Here is a 15,292-nt window from a genome sequence, read left to right on the forward strand (position 1 = left end):
GACATTTGTAGAGAAGAACACTAATGGATGAAATATAAATATGATAGACTTAATGATGAAGGAAAAATAATGAACAAAGAAGTTCCCCTAAATGTCAGAGTGTCTCGGCATTCTGATTCTTGGCAACTAATGACTGTGTATGTTGATTGCCTGATGTCATTCAGGTGCTGTTCAATGGTGTGAATCTTCAATAACCAATAGGATGTGCAGCTTGATCCTGAAGTTCTAATGGGGATTCAAACACGCAACCTAAGAAACACCAGTACAAGGCATTATCCCACTGAGCCACTAACAATCATACACATTGGGCAGTCACATTCACATGTGAAAATGTGTGTTGGTAAACACACAAGAAAAACTCCAAGCATACATTTGACAATAAAATGAAGGGCTTTCCTGAAAGAGTACACCTGAAATCTTTTTGAAATTCTGGGGCAATTAGACATTTGTAGAGAAGAACACTAATGGATGAAATATAAATATGATAGACTTAATGATGAAGGAAAAATAATGAACAAAGAAGTTCCCCTAAATGTCAGAATGTCTCGGTGTTCTGATTCTTGGCAACTAATGACTGTGTGCAGTATGTTGATTGCCTGATGTCATTCAGGTGCTGTTCAATCTTCAATAACCAATAGCATGTGCAGCTTGATCCTAAAGTTCTAATGGGGATTCGAACACTCAACCTAAGAAACACCAGTACAAGGCATTATCCCATGGAACCACTAACAATCATACACATTGGGCAGTCACATTGAAATGGTGAAAATGTGTGTTGGTAAACACACAAGAAAAACTCCAAGCATACATTTGACAATAAAATGAAGGGGCTTTCCTAAAACAGTACACCTGAAATCTTTTTGAAATTCTGGGGCAATTAGACATTTGTAGAGAAGAACACTAATGGATGAAATATAAATATGATAGACTTAATGATGAAGGAAAAATAGTGAACAAAGAAGTTCCCCTAAATGTCAGAGTGTCTCGGCATTCTGATTCTTGGTAACTAATGACTGTGCATGTTGATTGCCTGATGTCATTCAGGTGCTGTTCAATGGTGTGAATCTTTAATAACCAATAGTATTCGAGCTAGAGCCTAAAGCACTACCAGGGATTCGAACTCTCAACCTAACAAACATCAGCACTAGGCATTATCCCACTGAGCCACTGTCAATCCTACATGTTGGCCAGTCACATTCACATGGTGAAAATGTGTGTTGGCAAACACACAACATCAAGAAAATTCCTAGCATACATTTGACAATAGAATTAAGGGCTTTATAAAAAAGAGTACAGATCTGAAAATGTGCACTGTTAATGGTATCCACATAATGATGGTTGTATGGTTGTTCTCCAAGGAAAAAAATACTCATATAGGAATATAGGTGATATAGGAGAAATGGGCTGAATGGTCGAACTTTATTGGTCTATATCTCTGAAATGGAAAAACATATCCAAATTCTTTTGATAACTTTTGTGAGGCTTTGTCTAAACATTGTCTGTGAGAATTTTGGTTAAGATTTGATAATTTTTGAAGTATGTGAAACTTTTTATGATGTTTGGCTTTTCTCTGAAATTGTGGCAAAAGTAAACATTTTTAGAGCATAAGACCAGGGTGAAAAAGATGCATCTGAATGTAGAGATTAATATGATGAAATAATTTTGAGTCTAGGTCAATCTGGTCAGGAGAAATAAGCATTTTTGACAAGAGCGCCACCTTTGGGTGCAGTACCCCAAATTTTGGGTTATGGGTAGTGGGGGGTACTGGTAACAATACTTGAAAATGTGAAGTTTCTAGGACTTACGGTTTATAGGAATATAGGTGATCTAGGAAAAATGGCCTAAGTGGTCTAACTTTATTGGCCTATATCTCTGAAATGGAACAAAATATCAAAATTCTGATCCATAACTTTTGTGAGGCTTGGTCTAAACATTGTCTGTGAGAATTTTGGTGAAGATTTGATTATTTTTGAAGAGTGTGAAACTTTTTATAATGTTTGGCTTTTCCATGAAATTGTGTCAAAAATAAACATTTTTAGACCATAAGACCAGGGCCAAAAAGATGCATCTGAGTTTAGAGATTAATATTATGAAAGAATTTTGAGTCTAGGTCAATCTGGTAAAGAGAAATTAGCATAATTAACTTTTTTTTCCAACAGCGCCACCTTTGGGTGCAGTACCCCACATTTTGGGTTATGGGCAGAGGGGGGTACTGGTAACCATACCTGAAAAGTTTTGGAGTTACGGTTTAGGCTGCAGTATGACTTTTACAGAATTTTGGCCAAAAATGAACGGTACAGAAACAATAGGGGTCCTGCAGCTACGCTGCTCGGACCCCTAATAATCCTTTCAAAAACAATAGGGCTTCGCATCTCTTGCGGTGCTCGGGCCCTAATAATCCTTTCAAAAACAATAGGGCTTCGCACCTTCCACGAAACCCAGCATAGCCTAATCAAATATATTTATATTTATTTGAAATATCTGACTTATGGTCAGTGGGCTATACTTTCGTTTTGTAGGCCTACTTATAATTGTACAACATCGACATAATTGTCGTTATGAAGATATATATTCGGTGAAAATGAGCATGCATGCCAGTCGAGTTGTCAGTAGCAACTCTTTGTATTGGAGAAGACGAGTATTACAGGAGGCTAACATTCATTCCCCCCCTGTTCACCACATCTATATTTTGCATAGCCTATTTCAGCCAATTCATCAACAGGGCTAAAGTAAATATTACCATTCCTTCTCTCACTACCATCTCAGAATGCCACCCTGTTCTCTTCCTTTATCTTTCTTCGTGGTTGATATATTACTTGATCAACTCGATGAATGAAGTCGGTGGTCGCCTTTTCCTCCCTTTGCCTTTATGGAGCCTCTGAGAACTAGGCATGTTGTTGCTGCCTTTATGGAGCCTCTGAGCACTAGGCATGTAGTTCCTGTCTGTCATGTCTGTCTTTCGACCTGCAGGAGGAGCTGGAGGGTTCAGTGGTCTCTTGTTAATGAGGGGCGTGGCTCCGTGTCAATGGACTCCAGAATAAATCCTGTGTCCTGATTTGGCCTCTCTGTTCTGTTCTGTTCTGGCCTGACGCTGCTGAGAGCTGGCTGCAGCTGTTCAGATTGCCTTTTCTTTATGCACTACACATAGCCTACACATTGCTGATGCGCATGACACTTTATGCTATCTTTTGTTGCTCTTCACTTACTGACTTATGTACATGTTTGTAAATAAATTTATGATTATTATTTAAACGTTATCCGACGGTGTCAGTCTCCCTATGTCCATTCCCTTTTGAGCCAAGGTGTTTGTGACATATGGGGACTCGATCCAATTTTTTCAGATCCGGTGTTTGTCTGCTTTAAGCATTGTAAGGCCCATGTTGGCTGTAATAGCGACGTGGTAAAATTTAGTCTAGACTATCCTACATTCCTTGTGACGTGAGGTGAGTAGGTCTAGTGGTAACTGGCGAGGGGCTTTTGTGAATGGAGTTGTAGTAGTAGGTGTGGTTTGGGCCTGCTGTTTACTCGCCTGGTTGTTTGGGAGATCTGCACTGTCGTGTTAAGGGGTAACGCTAAGTTAAGGCAAGTTTGGAGATTGTACACTTAGATCTCTACACAAATTTTCAATCAGTTTTTGTTGTGTGTGTAATCGTGGTTTTCATTTAAGGGCAGCTAGTTATAAGAGCAAACGCTCTCCCCATTTAGAGCACCACCGCGCTGGGTTTTAGGTTCCGGCGATGGAAGTCTGGACCGGCGGACACCGCCGCTGAGTAAGGCTGCATCGACTTCAGTCGGGATGGCTGGCATCGGACGGTATTGGTGAGTGTTCATTCCTTTGTCATGAGCTCTCTCTCTGCCTGGTAACACGCGCTGATTGAAGTCTGATGACCTCCACCTGTTCCTGCTCTGCTCTGCCTCACCCTCGTTTACCTACCAGCTGCACTGCATTCACCACTCATCATGCCCTGTATATAAAGCCTTGCTTTTCAGTCCACACTTGTCAGATCGTCTGCAACCAGCACCAGTTACCTGCCTGTTTTGGAAAACGCCTCTGACTCTTTGCCTGTGATCCCGGACCCGCTCGACTACTTTTGTGTTCTCCAGCCCCGGTAATCTTGACCTGCCTTCCGTCCCTCTTCTACGAATACCGCCTAGTCCTTGACTGTACTGCTGCTTCGTTTCAATTGCTGTTGTGTGTGTGTTTCCCCCAGGACTTCCCGGATCATCCAGCTCCTGCCATCGCTGTTCGGCTACTGGGGGAACACACACACGCAGACTCTTGGAACTCCTGTACCCCGAACCCCTGAAACCCCCTTAACCCCCAACCCTTAAATAAACTTTTGAACGTGACGCTTTTGTGGTCCTCGTCCTGTTTGGTTTCTGACATCCTTTAGTTCACTGATCCCCGGTTCTTGGACTCCCGTCAGAAGCTAGGTCAGTTTAGTCGGGGGGGGCAGGCCCGAAATATTATGCAATATTGAGAGATATATTGATAACAAACTCAAGCTTGATCTGTGTATGCAGTAGCCTATAGGCCTAAAAACAAAAGTAGCCTGAGCAGCAGATTAGCCAGTCCCCCGCTGAAAATGATGAGCCCGAAATTAACTATGGCCTAGTCCACACGTACCAAACCGATCTTTTTTTCCTCCGTCTTCCCTGGAACCGTATCAAGAATATTTGCGTCCAAACGGATCCATCTCAACACGACTCAACGCGTTACTTCATATCCCAGGCCTATAGGTGGCACTGTTTCTTTACAGAATTTGACCAAAGCTTGCGCTGTAGGCTATACAAACAGACAGAATAGGCTACAACGAAATGGCTAGTGCAAGGAAACCAGAATTGTTTGTGTGGACTTATAGTGAACTGTCAACTGTAGTCAACTGTAAAACTAATAAACTTAATTTTTACAGTTTGTGAAGGGTGCAGTCCCGTCCTTTATTTGGCTAATGCAGGTAAAAATAATCTCCTTTACTTTCTTTGGTTGTAGGATAGTCCGCGATTCACATTAGTTTTGGTTATCACCGCAAGTGCAAAGGCGTACCCAAGTTCTAGGCTATTCCGTCGCCACATTTATAATATTGCTATAATAACTTTGTTAGTAACAGTCGATACTTTTGCTTGCATCAAATCGCGCATTCGCATTTAGTGTGCATCTATAGGCTTAACATGAGTTCTAAGCGTCTTTGTATGTTCATATCTGACTTCACTATGAATGCATTTATTTATGTTGTAAGACATGTAAAATAAATTAATGACACCGGCACTACCCACAAATTAATGTAAACTTACACCGCACTTCCCTAATAACTTAAGTTCTCTCGCGTCACTGACAGTAGCTATATGCATAAAAAACACCGGGAAAAACAGTGTTCAGTCCACCAAGTCATAAGCTATCGGCGATGCGCAGCATCAGTTGTGATATTTCCTATACTATAACCTATATCTTATAGTATATTCTATACTATAAGTGTCAAATCCAGGGCAGCTGAGGTGTGGCGATGACATCATCGATACGTAAGTAGGATGTGCGGTTTCACTGTCCAAACAAATTCAAAAGGGCTACGGTTTCAGATTTTTCCACTCTGGGACCAGGTTTTTAAAAAGTGCGGTTTCGGGCAGTGCGTTTACAGGATTCGTTTGGACGCTCGGCCAAGACGAAGCAAAACCTCTGCGTTTAACCCAAAAAGCGTCTCCGTGTGGACGGGCCCTATGACTATAGGGACAAGTAGAAAGGATAATAGAGTTAACCATATGAATTAAAGTTATTATATGGAAGAAAGAACAGTAGGCTATGACAGCAGTAGGCTACATGATCAACCTATATGGCTTGTTTGCTCAGAAGTGGGTGTAGTAAAGGAGCAAATCACCAAACAACATGATAGCTGACCCATGCAGAAAAAAATCATGTAAACAATACAGTAGTTCAATATGCCTCTTAGTGGAATTGTGGGATACATTTCAAATGCTTTATTTCTTCCTTCCTGTTTTTGTTAACTTATCAACCTATCCTTGTGGAATAGTGGAATATTCGCCTATAATAAAAACTACAGGATAGTGAGAGCTGAAATGTTGCCTTATTTATCCAATTTCCACCAACACTAAAAAAGTGGGCCGGTCTTGGGCCTGAAACTCCCGGGCTGAAAAGTGGCCCCACTCCGGCCCTGTTGGGGGGTTAATGTTTAGGGGGTTACTCAGTGATTAGTTTGCCCTGCTGTGATAGCCGCGTTGCACCTTGCTTATTTGTTTCATTGAATTTTTGTTGATGCAGAAATCTAGGTTGGTTGTAAGTGTGATTGCATTTGTTATTTTGCACTACGTTGGCTTGTGAGAGAGGTCTGTTGGTATTGTTATACTGGTTATGAGCGCAGTGGCTAGGTTTTTGGATGCTCCATCGGAGAGCTTGTTGTTAATGCTAACCAGTAAACAGTAGAAGTCGCTGAGCAATATTGTATTGATGTTACGCTGCTTAAGTCTGCAAAGAAGGACAAGTTGTTTTATTCGCGAGAATTTAAAGGCAAAACGGGTGTTGGCATTTTTTTGTTCTCCGATTATGGAACCGGCTTCGGATGCTTCTGCGTCTGCTATCACTGCATGAAAAGTGTGATTCCCGTAAACGACCGGAGATCTCCCTCATTTTCGGTAGTTGACGACAATTTGCAACCCGCGCTTGTCGCCGTTTGTCTGTGCCACAAATTGTCGGAACCAGACAATGACGTATGTGGAGAGCTTTCAGAGTGCTAATGGCCCTAATTAGCATATGAATGCAGCGAAACCGGGGCTGGCCAGGCCTGGCTTGGATATCCTTACTCAGTATTGGATGAAACCACTTCTTTCAAACAAAAAATCACTGATTCGCAAAACCACACCTGGATTGGTTGGCACAATCCCCAATAATAATGATTGTATATATATATATATATATATATATATATATATATATATATATATATACACATACATATATATATATTTATTTATTCATATTATGCTGTATATTCATGTTATCCTATGTAGGCTACTACACTATTATTAGGCTACCATCAAGGACATGAATGAATTTATAGAGGAAATGAACATTTGCCAGGAACATGTTTATGCAAAGAAAGAGCTTTATTAAAACAAACACAACTAGATGTACGCATAGCGGTACAAAATATGTTTCGCCAGCTCAGTCCTGTACATCCGTTCAGCAAAAAATAAATCACACTTCAATTTGTCTCCATATTTTACTCCATCCCCCACTCTTGAAACTTTTGTGTATGCTTGTTTGGCATGCCTGAGTGTGTGTGTGCTGCTGCACAGAAAGTACCTACTGGTGCTGAAAAGGTGAATAGATTGTAGAATAGCCAAAGAAGATGTAGAATTGTTATAAAACCTTTAAAATCTCTAAACAATCACAAGTAGGGCAGTTCATCACAGTTCATCCATTGCAACTGGATTGATGAAAGGTCACTTACACCTGTAGGCTACATTGTATTTGGGAAAAGCAAAAGGTATCAGCATAATGTTATTTATTTATTTATTTTTATGTATTTTTAAACAAAACATCTCTGTCAGTTCCATGCGTTTTCAACAGCTATCAAAAACAAAGGTCATTTTTTTGGATGGATGGATTTTTTGTGAATGTTTCTTCTTCTACATAAGATTTTAGTCATCTTTAGTTCATGTAATACTTTATTGTCAATGCACAAATTAAGTAACAGTAGTCTGAAACGTTATTGTTAATGCACAAATTAAGTAACAGTAGCCTAGTCTGAAGCGAAGTGCTGTTTACATCTAACCAGTGGTGCAAATAACTGACATGTCCAAATGGGCCTTGATGAAATCATTAAGCTAGACTGTTCATACACATTTTAGCAGGGCCAAAGTTGAAAGAGCTTTTGTCGTTATTGTTAGTGCAAATATAGGCTGATTCATGTTCCTTGCATTGTTTAACTGAGGTCCATGGCTAGTCTGGCTTTCATCAGACCAAGCTCAATCTTTTAAGAAATCAAAAAAATAAATAGCGGGCAGATCAGGCTGGGTTCACCCAGCCTAGTCCATAGGCACCGATATTGTTTAATGTTCGATTGAGATATATACGCTCTGGCTATTCTAAATGCAAAAATGCATCAGGGAGTTATGACAAAGCGGTAACTAACAAACTAGATCCTAATAGAAAGTTGTTAGCTTCCCTAAGCTACAGGTAGGATTATAAGGTAGGCCTATTGACAACATAAATTGTCAATAGGCTATCCTGGCGACACAAATAAAATCTCCTTTGGAAACCAATGGCTTCGCCTTACAGTATCAAGCGGACTTAAACTGTCATATCGTGGCGAAAAGTTGTAATAACATTCACGCAGCTCCATGAGTCAAGGAAAGCGCCAAATGAAGTAGCCACTTCTAAATGGGACCTACTACACAGTAGCTTAAGGTGTTTTGCTAAAACAGCCATAATGAAATGAAGGTGTCATTGTTTGGATACTTCACACACCGTGTCTTTTTTAATTTCACAGACTACAACTACCAAGCTGTAATCAAAGCACATCGATTCCCCTCTCACACCCTGCGCACTTAAAACAAAATAAACAAGTCTCAGTCTCCGCATGTATAGGCAAAACTGCATCAGACCCGATTATAGCGTTGGTAAATCTTCCATTGCACAGAATGATTTTTGTAGCACGTGCAATAAATGACAGTCGAAAGATACAAACAGTGCTGCTATACATTTGCTTGGTATAACCGCATTTATAGTTTTCTACAAATGCAATAAATCAAATGGCTCCATCACTCAACCAAGCTTTAGCGGTAACATTACCTAGGTCCTTATTGATATTACAAGATTAGCATTACCTGCAGTAAAAACCAAGCATGTCCGATAAACATCCTCAGATTTATTTCGGCTTCAAGAAGAAATGGGAATTACACTTCATGTGAACATCGTCCTATCCTTATTAGATGTTAAGCTGCGGTAAATTACAGTCCTTGTATGAAGCGTCCATTGTTTTTTCAACCCCTTTTAACTTCCAACAAAATTACGTCTCACTGCAGCGATCGCCATCTAGTGGACAAAGCGACTACTTCAAAGCCAATACTGAAAATGCAGCCATGATGATGATGATGAATATTTATTTTGGCTTTCTTTTAATCCTACTGATTTTCATTTTTTTTTACCGGGGGCAAATCACAAATGAGTGATTATGAGTCAGGTTTATGTGGGCCCTTGAGACCAACATACCATAAAAAGATTCACAGAGAACTGTGTCTGCCTACCCTCCTTTCGGGGGTCCAGTCCAGCGGGGGCTGCAGATGAAAGCGAAAAATGGCGGTTCCATGCTATCCATATGGGGGTACATGCTCACCAAGTTTTGTGTACCCGGTCTTTCAGTGTCCGGGAATCCTTGTTGGTGTATGCGTCACTAAATGTACACATAAATTATTTTATTGTAAGGCCCCCATGAACGAAAGTACACAAAACTTGGCATGCATTCAGAGGGTGTCATAATGATCCTACACTTTTAATTTTGTGCAGTTTTGACCTTGTCAGCCAGAGATATTGAGATGAAAACACCTAATTTTATGCTTTTAATTTTTAACTAGGTGGCGCTATACATGAAATAAGTGGTAATGGGATGGGTTGACATGCCCCCTTAAGACCAACATACAAAAAAAAAGGTGGACCTCCTAGGCCCTCACGGTTCTCGAGATATTCACAGAAAACTGTCTCCGGCCACCTACAGGCCAGTTGGTGTATAGTAACATAAATTAATTTATTGTGTGGCCCCCCATGAACGGAATTCCACAAAACTTGGCGTGCATACAGAGGGTGTCATAATGATCCTACACTTCCAATTTCGTGCAGTTTGACTATGTTAGGTCACAGATACCTTCAATTACACCACCTCATTTTTACTTTTTTGTGTTTAACTAGGTGGCGCTATACATGAAATGAGTGGTTATGGAATGCGTTGACATGGCCCCTTGAGATCAACATACAAAAAAAAATAATGGTCCTCCTAAACCTTACGGTTCTCGAGATATTCACAGAAAACTGTGTCTGCCCTACCCTCCTTCGGGGGTGCAGTCCAGCGTGGGGGCTACAGATCAAAACGAAAACGATGGTTCCATGCTATCCATATGGGGTTACATGCCCACCAAGTTTTGTCTACCCGGTCTTTCAGTGTCCGGAATCATTGACGGAAATTTGGACATCGAAAAGAAAAAAAAAAAAAAAAAAAAAAAAAATCTGACTAAACCTGAAGCGGCGGTCATAACTATATAGAAAGTGAGGATCTGCCACACATGGGTAGAGGATGATCCAAAACTACAACTCCGTGAACTGTCCGTTTTGCCTCACCGGGGTTGTATGTAACTGGCGGCGTTCTTTCGAGGCAGGTCCTTTATGCAGGCGCCTATTGTGCGTGGCTCTGTACCGGCGCCGCCTCTAACGGGACTGCAAGCACAGAGTTCAGAGAGCTCCGGCCCTCTGAAATGGCGGCGACCGTACAATCCATCCAGAGACCCGCCAACAACGCCATCTTCTTTGTCAGACATGAGGTCTCACGATTGGCGGACTTCCAGAGTTCCACCTCGTCATCTGCTAGCACACTTTCGGTCACCGATTCCAGCAGCTGTAAAAACAATGAATCAGTACTGTGCGTCGCGATGCACTGCTTATGGACACAACACATCTATCAATGCACCTGAAAAATAGTCACCAAATAAAGTCTTACCCTCTTTCTTCTCGCTCGACTCCGAGCTGAACTCTTCGCAGCTTCCGCCCGCAATGAGTTTTCTGGCTGGGTATATCTAAAGCTCCTGCGTACCGTCTCGTAGTATGTCTTACAGGCGGCTGGAAAACAATTAAATGAGAGTGGTATGAATAAAAATCAAACGGAAGTCACAGTAACATTAAACAAGGAAGGAGAAACAGTAAAAACAAGTCACTTACACACAACGTCGTCTTTATCAACATCGTGTAAATCTGGACTTGCAGATATTGCTCCGAGCAAATAGGAGGTCACCGCCTCATTATGAGGCGATATTAGTCTGTGAAAACAAAATGTACAGTTATGATCGGTATCTATCCTATCTATACGTATCCATTTCCTTATAGCCTACCGCAGAATGAAAGCATATTCTTTAAATCTTACCCTTGCTCCGGTTCGTAGCACCTGCAATTTGTCTCCGAGTTGTGAAGACGGCGTACTGCTTCCTGTAAATGACGACACAAAAAAATACACTTTAATAAAGCTGGTTCTGCTCACTTGTTCTTTTGCAAGGCTACTACTGTGGGCATCGCTTTCAAATGGCCACTTCAGTCGCGCATTACGAGGCGTGAAGCTTTAGTACCACTTTTAGCCACTGTGCGTCGCTCTGCCACTGTACATTGCTCTGTCAGTAGCCTGACTGCCGCCCCTTCTGAAAAAGCAGGAGGCTACCAAACATAATTGTTACCGAGAGGAATCCCAGCCTACGAATTCAATAACATTACATTACATTTGGCTGACGCTTTTTAACCAAAGCGACTAACAACATGGTAAACAGTAAGTTTTTAGAACAATTCTCACAATTTTAGGACAGTTTAAAAAAAAAAAACATTAGAGTACAGTAAGAATAAGTCGTCGGTGAGTGCTGTTTTTAACAGTTACTTGTCAGTTTAAAACGGCTGGTGAGTGCTAGGATCAGTAAGACTTGTTGTAAGTGTTGCTATGAGAGTAGGTGTTCTCTAAAGAGCTGGGTCTTCAGGAGTTTTTTGAAAGTGGAAAAGGATGTCCCTGCCCTTGTAGGAACTGGAAGTGTGTTCCACCAACGAGGAACAACAGATGAAAAAAGTTTGGATTGGCTTGAGCCGCACCGGTGGTAGAGCTAGATGTGGATTCGTCAGAGGGCGCAGCGTCTGGAGGTAGTGTAAGTCTGTAAGAGGGCATTCAAGTAGGTGGGAGCAGAACCGGAGACTACTTTGTAGGCAAGCGTTAGAGACTTGAATTTGATGCGGGCCGCCATAGGTAGCCAGTGTAACTGGATGAGCAGCGGGGTAACATGTGCCCTTTTGGGTTGGTTGTAGACCAGGCGCCGCCGCTGCGTTCTGGATCATCTGAAGTGGTTTCACTCGCGCAGGCTGGGAGACCTGTCAGGAGGGCATTGCAGTAGTCGAGTCGTGAGATGACTGTTGCCTGAACCAGAAGTTGGGTAGCATCTTGAGTCAAGTAAGTCCTGATTTTCCGTATGTTGTAGAGAGGCGTCACCATGAGGGTGTCTGTGCTGCAGTTCCGAGTGAAGATCAAGTCAAGCTCTTTGCCAGCTTTGTGAGTCGGTGGGCTTTGAACCAGTTCGAGGTCAAAGGAGTGGACCAGGGCCAAAAAGTCCGCTGAGCCTGGGGCATCTAAGTGGATGTTCATATCACCGAGAACAAGAAGCGGACAGTCATGCTCAGGGATGGAGGATAGCAGAGTGTCAAGTTCGTCAATAAAGTCGCCTAGTTGGCCTGGAGGGCGGTAGATGACCAGCACGTAGAGTTTTGCTGGGGCGATCACTGTGATGGCATGGAATTCGGGGTGGCAGTGTTCTCTGGTTTGATCCAAGTCTCAGTGAGAGCAAGGAGTTCCAATGAAAGGTGGTTGGCATAGCCAGCTATGAAGTCGATTTTGTTGACTGCGGATTGACAGTTCCACAAGCCCATGGAGAAGGAGGTTTCTGTTGGTGAGGACCGTTTAAGTTCCTGGAGGTTAAGGGGATTTCTGCCCCTTTTGGCATGATGCCGTTTTCGGCAATGGCCGGTGATGACAGATATGGAGGAACGGCACATTTTGCCTTTGTCGGTGCCTGTGCTCGGTGAACTTGCACAGGTAAACTTGCTTGTCTTGACCGTGTCTGTCTTAAACGATGCTGGCTGAAACGAGGGCTGAAACGAGGGCCATTAACTGCATGACAGTAGGCTATTTACAATGTTCTGTAAAGTAAAGTTTGTAAACACGTTATCAAAATCAACTTAACGCAGAACTATATGCATGCACACCTTTTGTTTGAGCAGGAGAAAGAATATCAACCACGTTTGCACCTTACTTCATTTGATACACACACCTTTACAGTGTCGTTTGCACCTTACTTCATTTGACACACACACCTTTACAGTGTCGTTTGCACCACACACCTTTAGTGTCGTTTGCACCATACACACCTTACAGTGTCGTTTGCACCTTACTTCATTTGACACACACACCTTTAGTGTTGTTTGCACCTTACTTCATTTGACACACACACCTTTACCCTTTAAACACTGTTCGTTGCTACCCACCTTAATTTACTGTTTGTGGTGTGTACTGTACTGTGTGTGTGTCTGTTTGTGTGGGTGTGTGGGGGGGGTGTGTTTCTGTGTGTGCGTGCATGCCTGTGTGTGCGAACATTGGTGGTTCACATGCACAAGTGGCAAAATGACAACATAAACTGATAACATGAACTATGTGTGTATGTGTATGAATGCCTATGTGTATTGGTACAAGTGGCAACATGACAACATGAACTGGCAACATGTACTGAGTGTGTGTGTGTGTCTATGAGTGGGTGTACATGTGTGTGTACTGTATGTGTGCCTGTGTGTGTGCTTCTGTGTGTGTATGCATGCATGTGTGTGGGAACATTGGTGGTGTAGGAGTGTGTGTAAGGAGATGTCTTTTATCTCCTGGATGAAAATTATACTCTTTCCCATTCTTTTCCTATGGCGGTCATGTAAACAAAACAAGTGTTTCTACGTTGAATAAATCACTCAAAATTTAAAGAAAGTACTCAAAATAAAGTCGATGTGTCCAAAAGCCTTTTGTGAAGGATATCATAAGATCTTGAGACAATCTGATGAAAAATGCCATATTTATGGTACAGGGAATGAATAAATCGGTCATTTTTGACCGAACAGTATTAGAAGGTTAAAGTGTTGTTTGCACCTTACACACCTTTACAGTGTCGTTTGCACCATACTTCATTTGACACACACACCTTTACAGTGTCGTTTGCACCATACTTCATTTGACACTATTAGAACCGATTCAGGGATTGAACCCGGGTCGCTGGCTTGGCAGGCAGGTGTGCTAACCACTGTGCTATGGTCCAGGTAGAGATCAGACTCAAATGCAGAGGTTCAAATAAAAAAATGTTGTCTTGTTTATTCCACAAAAAGCTCAGAAACAGAGTCCATAAATCAGTTCAGCAAAAAGGAGGGAAAAAACAGAAAATCCAAAATTAGAAAAATTGCTTGGTAACAAAAGGCACTTCCGAAATCAGAGATCAACAAATAAGAGCAGCAAAGTCCATGAACACAAAAGGTTTTAGTCTTAGTAGTAGGGGAGATTATGTGAAAAATCTTTGCGCGGTGGATAGAAGCATGACATTTGGTAGATTTGTTCCTTGGGTGATTCTAAGACATCCTAGAAGGGGTGCCCAAAAATATCTCAAACAGGAAGTGAGATTTTAAAGAAATTCAAAATGGCCGCCCATACAATTAATAGCTGATTCAAAAGCCACCTACACAACCTCCTAAAAGCTTGAAATTTGGTATATATGTTCCCTGGGTCATCCTGGAAGATGACACCAAAAATCTCAAACAGGAAGTGAGTTTTTAAAGAAATTGAAAAATGCAGCGCTCCCCCGCCATATAATTGACAGCTGATTCAGAGGCCACCTAAACAACCCCCTAAAAGCTTGAAATGTGGTATATATGTCCGGTAACACTTTATTTGAAGAGGTCTACATAAGGGTGACATGTAACCGTCATAAGAATGACATGACACATGTCATGCACATTAATGACACATTATTGATGTTTATGACTGTTGTCATAATGTGTCATTCGGTTTTTGAAATGTCAAGTTGACATTGTTTGGGTGTCATCATTATGACAACTTGACATTAGACAAGATGACATTATTTGACGGTGTCTTTGTCATGACAACTTGACATTAGCCAAGAAATGCAAGGTGTTTATGATTGTTATGACAACTTGACATATAACTGTGTTTGCCCTAAGTATATCTTCTAGGTTTATGAAGTGATGAGCCTGAACAATTGGCTGTCATGACACCATTATAAATTGTGTCATGAACTTTCCTTGGCATGATATTGTCATGACAACTTGACATAACTGTTTGGCTGGACTTATCTTCTAGGTTTATGAAGTGATGAGCCTGAACAATTGGCTGTCATGACACCATTATAAATTGGTCATGAGTACTTTTCTTGACCTCAACTACAGTGGTACAGTTTTGCCTTGTCATTAAGCTGTCACAAATAACTATTACACACCAAAATAGTTTCC

At 41.6% G+C, this 15,292-nt stretch overlaps 1 long non-coding RNA gene across 1 annotated transcript in view; it reads right to left on the reverse strand.

Annotated features, from left to right (window-relative positions):
• Positions 1 to 10,724: 10,724 nt before the first annotated feature.
• The window catches only part of LOC125294686, a 41,182-nt gene continuing 36,614 nt past the window's right edge, over positions 10,725 to 15,292 (reverse strand). Inside the window, exons 2-4 of the long non-coding RNA XR_007193548.1 lie at positions 11,139 to 11,200; positions 10,937 to 11,034; positions 10,725 to 10,837 (exon numbers count right to left, since the gene is read on the reverse strand). This is a non-coding gene — a long non-coding RNA (uncharacterized LOC125294686). The remainder of the gene's footprint in view (positions 10,838 to 10,936; positions 11,035 to 11,138; positions 11,201 to 15,292) is intronic.

The sequence above is a fragment of the Alosa alosa genome, chromosome 5 (assembly GCF_017589495.1).
Source record: "Alosa alosa isolate M-15738 ecotype Scorff River chromosome 5, AALO_Geno_1.1, whole genome shotgun sequence".
NCBI classification, from domain to species: domain Eukaryota; kingdom Metazoa; phylum Chordata; class Actinopteri; order Clupeiformes; family Clupeidae; genus Alosa; species Alosa alosa.